The sequence below is a fragment of the Rhinopithecus bieti genome, unplaced genomic scaffold (assembly GCF_001698545.2).
Source record: "Rhinopithecus bieti isolate Rb0 unplaced genomic scaffold, ASM169854v2 scaffold_4640, whole genome shotgun sequence".
Lineage (NCBI taxonomy): Eukaryota > Metazoa > Chordata > Mammalia > Primates > Cercopithecidae > Rhinopithecus > Rhinopithecus bieti.
In genome coordinates, this window is record NW_016804643.1 from 487,676 (window position 1) to 503,353 (window position 15,678).

The 15,678-nt window shown below is 38.0% G+C and overlaps 1 protein-coding gene and 1 pseudogene across 1 annotated transcript in view; one reads left to right on the top strand and one right to left on the bottom strand.

Moving 5' to 3' along the window:
- SENP7 (SUMO specific peptidase 7) overlaps positions 1-15,678 on the bottom strand; it is a 180,749-nt gene that overhangs the window by 78,272 nt on the left and 86,799 nt on the right.
- LOC108527939 (protein FAM136A pseudogene) lies at positions 13,969-14,454 on the top strand (annotated as a pseudogene).

The window sequence follows — 15,678 nt, forward strand, 5'->3', positions numbered from 1 at the left end:
TTTACTTATATTTTGTTTGTCAGAAACAATATATAGAAAGGGCTAGAGTACAAGCATACCTCATTTTATTGTGCTTCACTTTACTGCACCTCACAGATACTGTGTTTTTTTACAAATGCAAGGTTTGTGGCAACCTTGAGTAGAACACATCTATCAGCATGATTTTTCCAACACCATGTGCTCACTTTGTGTCTCTGTGTCACATTTTTGTAATTCTCAAAATATTTCAATCTTTTCATTATGTTTTTATCTATTATGATGATCTGTAATCAGTGATCTTTGATGGCACAACTGTAATTGCTCTGAAGCACCAAAAACCACGCAAACATAAGACATTGAACTTAATTAACAAATGTTGTGTGTTCTGACTGCTTCACCTACCAACTATTCCCCTATCTCTCTCTCTCTCTCCTCAGGCCTCCTCCCTATCCTCTGAGACACAGCAATATTGAAATTATGCCAATTAATAGCGCTACCATGGCCTCTAAATATTCACGTGAAAGGAAGAGTCACAAGTCTCTCACTTTAAATCAAAAGCTAGAAATGGCCGGGTGTGGTGGCTCACACCTGCAATCCCAGCACTTTGGGAGGTCAAGGTGGGACAATCACTTGAGGTCAGGAGACTGAGGCCAGCCTGGGCAACATGGCAAGACTCCATCTCTACAAAACATAATTAACAAGCCATCTAGCCATGGCAGTACAAGCCTGTAGTCCAAGCTACTTGGGAAGCTAAGAGTAGAGCATCACTTGACCCCAGGAGTTCAAGGCTGCAGAGAGCTAGGATTGCGCCACCTCTGTCTGCCTGGGAAAGAGAGCAAGTCCTTGTTTTAAAAAAAAAAAAAGAAAAGAAAAAGAACTAAAGCTTAATAAACTTAGTGTGGAAAGCATGTTGAAAGCTGAGACAGGCTGAAAGCAAGACTGCTTACTGCAAAGAGTCAAGTTGTGAATGCAAAAGAATAGTTCTTGGCCGGGCGCGGTGGCTCAAGCCTGTAATCCTAGCACTTTGGGAGGCCGAGACGGGTGGATCACGAGGTCAGGAGATCGAGACCATCATGGCTAACACGGTGAAACCCCGTCTCTACTGAAAATACAAAAAACTAGCCGGGCGAGGTGGCGGGCGCCTGTAGTCCCAGCTACTCCGGAGGCTGAGCCAGGAGAATGGCGTAAACCCGGGAGGCGAAGCTTGCAGTGAGCTGAGATCCGGCCACTGCACTCCAGCCCGGGCGACAGAGCAAGACCCCGTCTCAAAAAAAAAAAAAAAAAAAAGAATAGTTCTTGAACAAATTTAAAAGTGCTACTCCTAGCCAGGTGCAGTGGCTCACACCTGTAATCCTGGCTCTTAGGGAGGCTGAGGCAGGTGGATCACTTGAGGTCAGGAGTTTGAGACCAGCCTGGCCAACATGGTGAAACCCCATCTCTACTAAAATACAAAAATTAGCCAGGTGTGGTGGCAGGCACCTGCAATCCCAGCTACTCGGGAGGCTGAGGCAGAAGAATCACTTGAACCCAGGAGGCTGAAGTTGCAGCGAGCCAAGATACTGCCACTGCATTCCAGCCTGGGAGACAGAGTGACACTCCATCTCAAAAAAAAGAAAAAAAAAGAAAAAAAAATTGCTACTCCTATGAACACACAAATCGTAAGAAAGCAATACAGTCTTACTGATGATATGGAGAAAGTTATAGTAGTCTGAATACCAGATCGAATCAGCCACAACATTCCCTTAAGCCAAAGTCTAATTCAGAGCAAGATACTCTCTTCAATTCTATGAAGACAGAGAGGTTAGGAAGCTGCAGAAGAAAAGTTGTTTACAAGCTTTAAGAAAAGAAGTTGTCTCAGTCTGGACAACATAGTAAGACCCTGTCTCTACAAAAAAATAGAAAATATTAACTGAGTATGGTGGCATGCACCTGTAGCCTCAGCTACTTGGGAGACTGAGGTAAGAGGATCACTTTAGCTTGGGAGGTCAAGGTTGTAGTGAGCCATGATGGTGCCAGCTGGGAGGTCAAAGCTGAAATGAGTCATGCTGGGCAACAGAATGAGACCCTGCCTCAAAAAAAAAAAAAAAAAAAAAAAAAAAAAAAAAACAAAACAAAACAAAAACAAAAACTATCTCCATAACATGAAAGTGCAAGGTGAAGCAGCAAGTACTGATGGAGAAGCTGCAGCAAGTTATCCAGAAGATCTAGCTAGGATAACTGATGAAAGTGGCTACAGTAAACAACAGATTTTCAATGTAGATGAAAGAGACTTCTATTGGAATAAACTGACATCTAGGAATCCCATACGTAGAAAGGAAAAGTCAACGCATAAGTTCGAAAGATAGGCTGACTCTCTTGTTAGGGGCTAATGAAGCTGGTGTCTTATCTGTGAAGCCAGTGCTCAATTACCATGCAGAAGATCCAATGGCCCTTAAGAATTATGCTACATTGGGCTGAGCATGGTGGCTCATACCTGTAACCCCAGCATTTTGGGTGGCAGAGGCCGGCAGATAACTTGAGGTCAGGAGTTCGAGACCAGCCTGGCCAACATGGCGAAACCCCATCTCTACTACAAAAAAAAAAAATTATCCAGGCATGGTGGTACACACCTGTAGTTCCAGCTACTTCAGAGGGTGAGGCAGGAGAATCGCTTGAACCTGGGAGGCAGAGGTTGCAGTGAGATCATGCCACTGCATTCCAGCCTGGGCGACACAGCAAGACTCCGTCTCAGAAAAAAAAAAAAGCTAAATCTACTCTGCCTGTGCTCTGAAAATGGAACTACAATGTCTGGATGACTGGATGACTGGATGACAGTACATCTGTTTACAGCGTGGATCACCGAAATTACTTAACCCACCTTTGAGAACTGCCACTCAGAAAAAAAATAAATAAAATTCCTTTCAAAATATTACAGCTCGTTGACAATGCACCTAGTCACCCAAAAGCTCTGATGGGGAAGTACAAGAAAATTCGTGTTGTTTTCACGCCTGCTAATAAAACATCCATTCTACAGCCCAAGGATCAAGAAGTAATTTCAAGTTTCAAGTCTTACAATTTAAGAAATACATTTCATATAGCTACCACAAACAGTGACATCCTCTGATGGGTCTGGGAAAAGTAAACTGAAAATCTTCCGGAAAGGATTCATCATTCTAGATGCCTCTGCATAAAACAACAAAGGTAACAAAGTACAGTGAAGTTCACATTTTCGCTTAAACAAAAGTATAGGCATATACTTGGAGACAGAGCCGGTTAAGTTCCAGACCCCCGCCATAAAGTAAGTATCAAAATAAAACATGTCACATGAATTTTGTGGCCTCCTAGTGAATATATAACTATGTTTACACTAGAGTGTAGTCTATTAAGTGTGCAATGGCACTGTGACTAAAAAAAAATGCACATCCCCTAATTAAAAATTTCACAACTATTTTTTCCCTACATAAAGACATTATGTTCTTTTCATTATATTCCAGACAGCATAAAATTTTAGATCCTTAGAGAACTTTAAAATAAATTAGTCCTCTCTTTATTGTAAACATGAAGAACCCAAAGCTCAGAAAAGTGAAATAAGCTGCCCAGTTATAAGTAGCTTTCCTAGTGGAAGAACCTGAGCCTATTATCTTTTGGGGTTTTTTGTCTGTTCTATTCCGTTATACTACATCCTCAATACTAATTTGCCAAAGGATTCCAGATAACTGAGATTGCCAATAGATACTTCAGGAAACTCCAGAAAATAACCATTTATACCATAATCAGAATGAAAAGTGCTGCAACAACTATCTAGAAAACCCGATAGTCTCAGCACAAAAGCTCCTTCAGCTGATAAAACAACTTGAGCAAGGTTTCAGGATAAAAAATCAATGTACAAAAATCACTAGCATTCCTATATACCAACAACAGCCAAGTGGAAAGCCAAATCACAAAGGCAATCTCATTCATAACAGCCACAAAAAGAATAATATACCTGTGAATACAGTTAACCGGGGAGGTGAAAGATCTCTATAAGGAGAACTATAAAACATTACTTAAAAAAATCAGAGAAGACACAAATAGAAAAACATCCCAGGCTAATGGATAGAAAGTACCAATATTAAAATGGCCATACTTCCCAAAGCAATTTACAGATTCAATGCTATTCTTATCATACTACCAATGACACTCTTCATAGAATTAGAAAAAACTACTTTAAAATTCATATGGAATGAAAAAGAACCCCGTATAACCAAGACAATACTAAGCAAAAAGAAAAAAACTGCAAGAATCACCTTATCTCCCTTCAAACCATATTATAGGGGTATAGTAACCAAAACACCATGGTACTGGTACAAAAATAAACACACAGACTAATGGAAAATAATAAAGAGCCCAGAAATAAGACTGTACACCTATAATTCTGTGATCTTTGACAAACCTGACAAAAACAAGCAATGGACAAAGGGTTCCATATTTAATAATGGTGCTGGGAAAACAACTAGCCATATGCAAAAGATTGAAATTGAATCCGATTGTTACACTATATATAAAAATTAGCTCAAAATGGATTAAAGACTTAAATGCAAAACCTAAAACTATAGAAAACCTAGAAGAAAATCTAGGCAATACCATTCAGGACATAGGTAGGCACAGGCAAAGATTTCACGACAAAAATGCCAAAAGCAATTGCAACAAAAGCAAAAACTGACAAATGGGATCTAATTAAACTAAACAGCTTCTGCACAGCAAAAGAAACTATCATTAGAGTGAACAGACACCCTACAGAATGGGAGAAAGTTTTTGCAATCTATCCATCTAACAAATGTCTAATTTCCAGAGTTTACAAGGAACTTAAACAAATTAACATGAAAAAAGGCAAACAACCCCATTATAATGTGGGCAAAGGACATGAACAGACACCTTTCCAAAGAAGACACATGCAGACAATAATCATATTTTAAAAGCACAATATCACTGATCATTAGAGAAATACAAATAAAAACCACAATGAGACGCACAGTGAGAAAACAATGTGAAGAGACACAGGGAGAAGACAGACATCTACAAGTCAAAGACAGAGGCCTGGCACATGCCCTTCTCTCACAGCCCTTAAAACACCTTGATTGGATTTCTTGCCTCCAGAACTGGGAACAAAAGGGGATAATGGTGGATGGGAGGCAGACTAGATTGCAGCTCTGACTCGGACAGACAGAGCAGCATGTGGAAGCTCGCATTGTGAATTTTTGCTCCAGAACAACTGCAGGAATAAATCAGGAAGCCTGAGAGGACCCACACACCTTACGAAGGAAGCAGAGTGCACCAGCAGGACCCAGACACTCCAAATACTGTGCTGGTATCCATGACTGAGAAGCCCATAGATGGTTCAGGTCACAAGACTCTGTGCAGACAACCACCAGTACCAGCCCAGAGCCTGGTAGAATAGCTGGGTGGCTACATCCAGAAGATAACAATCACTACAGCTCTGCTCTCAGGAAGCCACATCCATAGGAAAAGGGGGAGAGTACTATATCAAGGGAACACCCTATGGGACAAAGGAATCTGAACAACAGCCTTCAGCCCTAGACCTTCCCTCTGACAGAGCCTACTCAAATGACAAGGAATCAAAAAACCAACTCTCGTAATATGACAAAATAAGGTTCTTTAACACCTCCAAAAAATCATACTAGCTCACCAGCAATGGACCCAAACCAAGAAGAAAACCCTGATTTACCTGAAAAAGAATTCAGGAGGTTAGTTATTAAGCTAATCAGGGAGGCACCAAAGAAAGGTGAAGCCCAATGTAAGGAAGTCCAAAAAATGATACAAGAGGTGAAGGGAGAAATATTTGGGGAAATAGCATAAATAAAAAACAATTCAAACTTCAGGAAACAATGGACACACTTATAGAAATGCAAAATGCTCTGGAAAGTCTCAGCAATAGAATTGAACAAGTGGAAGAAAGAAATTCAGAGCTTGAAAACAGGTCTTTAAATTAACCCAATCCAACAAAGACAAAGAAAAAAGAATAAGAAAATATGAACAAAGCCTCCAAGAAGTCTGGGATTATGTTAAATGACCAAATCTAACAATAATAGGTGTTCCTGAGGAAAAAGAGAAATCTAAAAGTTTGGAAAGCATATTTTGGGGAATAACTGAGGAAAGCTTCCCCGGCCTTGCTAGAGACCTAAACATCCAAATATAAGAAACTCAAAGAACATCTGGAAAATTCATCACAAAAAGATCATCACCTAGTCACAATGTCATCAGGTTATCTAAAGTTAATATGAAGGAAAGAATCTTAAGAGCTGTGAGACAAAAGCACCAGGTAACCTATAAAGAAAAACTCTCAGATTAACAGCAGATTTCTCAGCAAAAACCCTATAAGCTAGAAGGGACTGAAGCCCTATCTTCACTCTCCTCAAACAAAACAACTATCAGTCAAGAATTTTGTATCAAGTGAAACTAAGCTTCATATACAAAGGAAAGATAGTCTTTCTCAGACAAACAAATGCTAAGAGAACTCACCACTACCAAGCACTACAAGAACTGCTAAAAGGAGCTCTAAACCTTAAAATAAATCCTGGAAACACATCAAAACAGAACCTCTTTAAAACATAAATCTCACAGGACCTATAAAATACAAATACAATTTAAAAAACAAAAACAAAAAACCAGGTATACAGGCAACAAATAGCACAATAAATGGAATAGTATCTCACATCTCAATACTAACACTGAATGTAAATGGCCTAAATGCTCCACTTAAAAGATACAGAATTGCAGAATGATTAAGAATTCACCAGCCACTATCTGCTGCCTTCAAGACACTCACCTAACACATAAGGACTTGCACAAACTTAAGGTAAAGGGGTGGAAAAGACATTTCAGGGAAATGGACAGCAAAGGCAAGCAGGAGTAGCTATTCTTGTATCAGACAAAACAAACTTTAAAGAAACAGCAGTTAGAAAAGACAAAGAGGGACATTATATAAGGATAAAAGGACTAGTCCAACAGGAAAATATAAACATATATGCATCTAACACTGGAGCTCCCAAATTTATAAAACAACTACTAATAGACCTAAGAAATGAGATAGACAGCAACACAATAATAGTAGGGGACTTCAATACTCCACTCACAGCACTAGACAGGTCATCAAGACAGAAAGTCAACAAAGAAACAGTGGATTTAAACTATACCCCCGAACAAATGGACTTAGCAGATATACACAGAACATTCCATCCAACAACCACAGAATATACATTCTATTCAACAGCATATGGAACTTTCTCCAAGATAGACCATATGATAGGCCACAAAACAAGCCTCTATAAATTTGAGAAAACTGAAATTATACCAAGCACTCTCTCAGACCACAGTGGAATAAAACTGGAAATCAACTCCAAAAAGAACCTTCAAAACCATGCAAACGCATGGAAATTAAATAACCTGCTCCTGGTGATCATTGGGTCAAAAACGAAATCAAGATGGAAACTTAAAAACTTTTCCAACTGAACAATAGTGTTGTTCAGTTCAACCTATCAAAATCTCTGGGACACAGCAAAGGCGATGCTAAGAGGGAAGTTCATAGCCTTAAATGCCTATATCAGAAAGTCTGAAAGAGGACAAACAGCCAATCTAAGGTCACACCTCAAAGAACTAGAGAAACAAGAACAAATCAAACCCAAACCCAGCAGAACAAAAGAAATAACCAAGATCAGAGCAGAACTAAATGAAATTAAAACCAAAAAAAAAAAGATAAATAAAACAAAAAGCTGGTTTTTTGAAAAGAGAAATAAAATTGATAGACCATTAGCAATATTAACCAAGAAAAGAGAGAAAATCCAAATAAGCTCGATAAGAAACAAAACGGGAGATATTACAACTGACAACACAGAAATACAAAAGATCATTCAAGGCTACTATAAACACCTTTATACTCATAAACTAGAAAACCTAGAAGAATAAATTCCTGGAAAGATAGAACCCTCCTAGCTTAAAATAGGAAGAATTAGGTACCCTGAACAGACCAATAACAAGCAGCAAGAACTGAAATGGTAATTTAAACATTACCAACAACAAAAAAAAGTCCAGGACCAGACGGATTCACAGTAGAATTCTACCAGACATTCAAAGAATTGGTACCAATCCTACTGACACTATTCCACAAGATAGAGAAAGAGGGAACCTTCCCTAAATCACTCCATGAAGACAGTATCACCCTCATACCAAAATCAAGAAAGGACATAAAAAAAAGAAAACTACAGACCAATAGCCCTGATGAATACAGACGCAAAAGTCCTTAACAAAATATGAGCTATCTGAATCAAACAACATGTCAAAAAGATAATCCACCATGATAACAGGTTTCTTTTTTTTTTTGAGACAGAGTCTTGCTCTGTCGCCCAGGCTGGAGTGCAGTGGCCGGATCTCAGCTCACTACAAGCTCCGCCTCCCGGGTTTACGCCATTCCCCTGCCTCAGCCTCCCGAGCAGCTGGGACCACAGGCGCCAGCCACCTCGCCCGGCTAGTTTTTTGTATTTTTTAGTAGAGACGGGGTTTCACCGTATTAGCCCGGATGGTCTCCATCTCCTGACCTCGTGATTCACCCGTCTCGGCCTCCCAAAGTGCTGGGATTACAGGCTTGAGCCACCGCGCCCGGCCGATAACAGGTTTCATATTAGGAATGCCGGGATCGTTCAACACACGCAAGTCAATAAATGCGACACACCACATACACAGAATTAAAAACAAAAATCCCATGATCACCTCAATAGATGTAGAAAAAGCATTCAACAAAATCCAGCATCTCTTTATGATTAAAACTCTCAGCAAAATCAGCATACAAGGGATATACCTCAATATAATAAAAGCCATCTATGACAAACCCACAGCCAACACAATACTGAATGGGGAAAAGTTGAAAGCATTCCCTCTGAGAACTGGAACAAGACAAGGATGCCCACTCTCACCACTCCTCTTCAACACAGTACTGGAAGTCCAGGCCAGAACAATCACACAAGAGAAAAAATAAAGGGCATCCAAATCGATAAAGAGGAAGTCAAACTATCCCTATTTGCTGACACTATGATCATTTATCTTGAAAACCCTAAAGATTCCTCCAGAAAGCTCCTAGAACTGATAAAAGAATTCAGCAAAGTTTCTGCATACAAGATTAATGTACACAAATCAGCAGCTCTTCTATACACCAACAGCAACCAAGCAGAGAATCAAATCCAAAACTCAACCCCTTTTACAAAAGCTGCCAAAAAATAAAAATAAAATACTTAGGAATATATCTAACTAAGGAGTCAAAAGACCTCTACAAGGAAAACTACAAAACACTGCTGAAAGAAATCATAGACGACATAAACAACTGGAAACACAACCCATAATCATGGATGGGTAGAATCAATATTGTGAAAATGACCATATTGCTAAAAGCAATCTACAAATTCAATGCAATTCCCATCCAAATAGCACCATCATTCTTCACAGAATTAGAAAAAAAAAATTATAAAATTCATATGAAACCAAAAAAGTGCCTGTATACCCAAAGCAAGACTAAGCAAAGAGAACAAATCTACAGGCATCACATTACCTGATCGCATACTATAAGGCCATAGTCACCAGAACAGCATGGTACTGATATAAAAATAAACACCCAGACCAATGGAAGAGAATAGAGAACCCAGAAATAAAATAATCACAAATACTTACAGCCAACTGATCTTCGACAAAGCAAACAAAACCATGAAGTGAGGAAAGGACACCCTTTTCAACAAATGGTGCTGGGATAATTGGCTAGCCACATGTAGGAGAATGAAACTGGAGCCTCATCTCTCACCTTACACAAAAATCAACTCAAGATGGATTAAGGACTTAAATCTAAGATCTGAATCTATAAAATTCTAGAAGATGACATCGGAAAACCCTTCTAGACATTGGCTTAGGCAAGGATTTTATGACCAAGAACCCAAAACAAATGCAATAAAAACAAAGATAAACTGCTGGGACTTAATTGAACTAACGTGCTTCTGCATACCAAAAGGAACAGTCAGCAGAGTAAACAGATAACCCACAGAGTGGGAAAAAAATCTTCACAATGTATACATCTGACAAAGGACTCATATCCAGAATCTATAACGAATGCAAACAAATCAACAAGAAAAAAACAAACAATCTCATCAAAAAGTGGGCTAAGGACATGGATAGACAATTCTCAAAGAAGATACACAAATGGCCAAAAAAAATATGAAAAAGTGCTCAACATCACAAATGATCAGGGAAATGCAAATCAAAACTACAATGCGGTACCACCTTACTCCTGCTAGAATGGCCATAATCAAAAAATCAAAAAATAGTAGATGTTGTCATGGATGTGATGAAAAGGGAACTTTTCTACACTGCTTGTGGGAATGTAAACTAGGACAACCACTGTGGAAAACAGTGTGGAGATTCCTTAAAGAACTAAAAGTAGAACTACCATTTGATCCAGCAATCCCATTCCTGGGTATCTACCCAGAGGAAAGGAAGTCATTATATGAAAAAGCTACTTGCACACATGTGTGTATAGCAGCACAATTCACAACTGCAAAAACATGGAACCAACCCAAATGCCCATCCATCAACAAGTGGATAAAGAAACTGTGGTATAGGTTATTTTATTATTTATTTAATAAAATAAAATAAAATAATGAATTAGATATGGTATCTGTAGCAAAGTCCAATTCCTACTTTACTGATGAAAAAAATTAAACTTCAGAAGGGTGAAAATGCAAAGAGAAGCAGTATGGCACAGGAATTAACAGCAAGGACTTTGAAGTTACATCAACATAGGTCTGGATTCTTATTTTACCACCTTATAACTATAAATCCTTGGGCAAGTTAATTACCATAATTTCTACCTCTACACATTGATCTTCTCATCTCTAAAATGGGAAGAATAATATCTCCCTTACAAAGTTGTTAAGATTAAATGAGATAATAGATGGAAAGCAGTTAGCATAATTCACATAGTAATACACAATAAACGGAATATCACTTAATTTTCATATTTCTGTAATAATTTTCATATTATTGTAGTCTTGCTCAAAGCTATAAACTACCCTTTCAAATAATACTTATAATTTACTGTGCTCTGCAATCCTGATAAAAAATCTTACTAGATGTTTGCAATTTTTAATACACAATTAAAGTATATAAACAGTTAGCAATGACTACAGTACACACAGCTCTTCATAGCACACAGCCACAGCCCAAACACTTTTCATCAACTACTGAAAACTTATCCAGTTTGGGTACCTTGAGGAAACAAGGAATTTTGTGTGATAGCCTTAAAGAACACAAATCTATAAACTGAGAACTAAATTAACAATACCTAAGCTGTCTTTTGCAGTACAGGTTTATAAATTAGCACAGTCAAGGACATTCCAGGGCTAGTCAGCATTTCAGAAGTTCTGAATTTTTGCAAGGAATTGAAGTATACAAAGGTGTATACTTCATCTTTCATACTATCTCAATCTGGAAGGAAGAACTAAAAGTTGTCATTTCACATATTTACCCAATTTTTTCCTAAGTATGTAAACAGTATCAGTATGTAAGGTAGAGTTTATTTAATTTTATTTACTAATATTATGAAATCCCACTTCAAAATATCATAAATATACTAAAACAAAGCAGAAATGAACTTTGAAATGCAGTGAGAGGTAGCAGAAAGTATACTGGCCTGAGAAGTAGTACCATTTTCTGACTGTGTCTCTGCATGGTTATTCTCTCTGACTCTTAGTTTTCTCAATTGCAAACTACAGGTTCCTTCCTTGTTTAAATAACAAGGTAACTGTCATATTCAAATAACTTAATAATGGAGGGAAAACTCTAAAGAACTTGAAAGAGCTATTAACATACAACTTCATCTATAGAGCAAATTTTTAGAGAAATGAAGTCCTTGCTGAAAGATAACATAATTATATCTGCTATAAATCTATAATGAGCCAAAAATTACAATACTAATTTAGTTTTCATTTTGCTGCAATGAATGCCTAAAATTGTGTTATGTGGCATTTTAAGAGGATTCTCATAACTCTATGCTTGTCCCAGATGATATAATTTAAAATATACCTTCTAAATCAGCATCTTAAAGGTATGTAGAAAAAATTTAATCTTTGACTAACTTTATTAAAGAGATTCACAGATTAGTTTCTAAATTTGTTCTTCTATTAAGCTAAATTTTAAGTGAATAATTATCACCACTCAAGTAGACTACTGGCTTAAAAAATCTTAAAATGATAGGAACATTGCAATATCCAAATAGTTTTACCATCACATACCTGGAATACGTAATTTTTTTTAAACTTCAAATGCATATAAATTTAAGACAAAGATAAAAAATATATTTACAGAAATTCCAAGTACCAGCAGCTAGCTCTTCTTAATGGAATATGGGTACACTATCTCCATATTTCTCTAACAATCTCTGGTACAAACTGATGAAAGCAGAAGAAAGATAGTTTATTTTCTCAAAAGCCTTGTATATGTGTCCCACTAGATTATTTCCTTCCTATTGACAAAGACTTATAGATGTCTGGAATTTTCTCCCAGGAAAATAGATATGAACCATACATGGAGATAAAACTAACACTAAAATGCAGTTTACATATTTTTAAAAAATAAATGTGCATTCCTACTGCTAGTTTGATATTTTTAAAACTCCTTTGATATTTCTAAAACCCTTTTCTCCATTACTTACAAAATTGATTTGAACTGTCTTTTCCATTTTTCTTCTCAATTTTATCCTGAAATCAAAAAGCCAAACTGCCCTCACATAAAAGGCAAGATACTTACTTTACTTCTTTAGATTCCAGAATGCAAATAAAATGTCCAACAAAATACCATTTCTGGAACTGAATGAGTAATTTTGGTTTACTCAATGATTACACTTTAGGACAAAATCAAAATGCAGAAATAAATGTTTCTCCCTCTTATCTTTCTAAAATTTTAAGTCCTGAGTAGAAATGAAAATAAAACAAAAAGCCTCATACCAAAGTTAAGCAAAGACTGAAGAAAGCAGAAGTCTCCTATTATATATAGCAAGTCTCAGGTAGAAAATATCTATCCAAAGCCATACACAAAAGAGTTCTCCAGTTTCCTTATCTGACGTTTCTAATATCTCTTTTCCTGGTTGTCACCAAAATTACTGAATATATAATTGGTTCTTACAGGGAAAATATACGTTAGACAGAGTGTCTAGAGATGCAACTCTGGTGAGAAGCAATCTCCTTCTTTTATCCAGCAAACATTTACTGAGCATTTGATAAGTGTCCAGTACTATATTAGGAATAAAGAAAAAATAAGAAATAAAATATAGTTCCTATCCTCAGGAAGTTTGCTGCAGGGAGGAAGAGAAACTAAAAATCACAATATAGTGTGATAAATGTTAAGATATACTAACAAGCTGTTTAGCAAGACAAAGAAAGGGATCATATATAGATTTGGAGGGTGGAATCAAGGAAGGCTTCCTTAAAAAAAAAAAAAAGGAGGACAGTTTCCAAGACAAGAAAACAAACAGGATGTATATAACAGTACACACATTCAGTAAGCTGAAAATAGTTTCCTAAATCTGAAGTACATTGTGAATATGGAGGACTAGACAGACACAAAGTTAGAGATAAGCAAAGGTGAGATCATTAACGTCCTTGTGTGCCAAACTAAGAAGTTTGAACTTTATCCAGGAGATTATGTGGAGCCATTGAAAGATGTTAAACTAGTAAGTGGCAAGCAAGATCTACCTTTTAGAATAAATATTTTGACAACAATATAAAGAATAAAACAAGAAGAAAAAGGCTATGTAAAGGAAACCTAATCAAGTTACTACCATAGTAATAAAAGGCACGAAGTTATTAGGGCTTGAACTGATGCGCTGGCAATAAAGATGGAGAAGAGATCCTTTAAAAGACAGATTTAGGGGTTAAAAATAACTATATATGGTGGCGCAGCACAGGGCAGCGCAGGGTCACCATGGCAGAGCTACAGCAGCTGCAGGTGCAGCAGGTGGTAGACTCCATGGTGAAGAGTCTGGAGAAAGAGAACATTCAGAAAATGCAGGGTCTCATGTTCCGGTGCAGCACCAGCTGTTGTGAAGACAGACACGCCTCCCTGCAGCAGGTGCACCAGTCCATCAAGCGCTGCCATGTGCCTCTGGCTCAAGCCCAGGCTTTGGTCATCAGTGAGTTGGAGAAGTTCAAGGACCGCCTGGCCTGGTGCACCATGCAATGCAATAACAAAGCCAAAGATTTAATAGATGCTGGGAGTAAGGAGCTTCAGGTGAAGCAGCAGCTAGACGGTTGTGTGACCAAGTGTGTGGATGACCACGTGCACCTCATCCCAACTACGACCAAGAAGATGAAGGAAGCTCTCTTAGCCATTGGGAAACAAAAATCTTTGCCAGTAGCCATCGGGGCTGAGGGCAAGAACATATTTTTTATAAGGAATTGGGAACTTTAGTCTTTTAAGCAAAGTTTATGAATGAAGAAAGTAAGGATGGCCACAAGTGTAAGGCATATGTCACTTGCCTCCAGACACTGGTTCTTTTATGTTTCAGTCCTAAAAAATGAAATGGAAAAAAGTGGTGCAAAATTGGGTCAGAGGTATTACAGGAGAGTTTTAGAGCTTATATTTCCTGTGGCCAGCGCTTGTCCTGGCAGTAAGGATCTTCCCTGTAACAAGCCAGAGTCCTCCAAGGCACCAGACTCTTCTTACTACATAGGTACCAACAGGCTGGCAGGTTAGAGTTGGTGGAGTTTGAGGAGAGATATTTTCTCTTTGTTGCCAACATCCTGTTTACCAGAAGTGTCACCACACCATTTTCCGTAAGCTGTGAAACAAAATCCATGAGGTCACTAACTTAGAAGGGAAAAAAGTTTTCTGGGTCTTTGTTTTCTTGGTTTTGTTTAATTTATACAAGGCCATACAAGTTGATTTTAAGATGTGGAATTGGTAGGGAGACTAGTTTGGATAAGAACTTTGAAAGGTTCCTTATGGATCCCCATTTCTGGGCATCAAGATGTGGATGTACATTTCTTAAAATTATTACATACTGCATCCTTCAGCCTGGAGACCGTGCAAAAACATGAGAGGTGACGACACACTAATTATTGGGAAGCATAATTACTGGCTGATGGACCCTGAGGCTGTGTGTAGCAAAATGACAGGACACTCTTGCAGTAACACTTTCCCCTTGGAAGAGAAAGGGGTTTTGACTGTGATATATGTCGGTATCTAGGAATGAACAGTAAAAGAGGAGCAGTTGCCTACTTGATGATAAAAGAGTTATGAAGTACTAGATTTGGAAAAACCTGGATTTTATAGAACAGATAGAATGAAAGCCTAAACCCAGCATTGCGTACTTAGCCTCCTGAATTAACAGAGCCCAACTGAGACAAACCCCTGGCAACAGGAAATTCAAGGAAGAAAAAGTAAGCAACTTGGGCTAGGACGAGCTGACTCCTTTAAAGCAAAGGAGAGGCAGCCCCCATTACCAAATGCCATTTCTGCCTGGGGCTGTTGCAACACAGTGTTCCTGCCCCAGCATGGCACCTTACTGTTTTGATATCAACCTCATTGTATTTTCACCAACTTATTACTTGAAATCATAATATAGCCTGTCCATTTACTGTTTCCAGGCTGTGATATATTTTCCTAGTGGTTTGGTTTTAAAATAAATAAGGT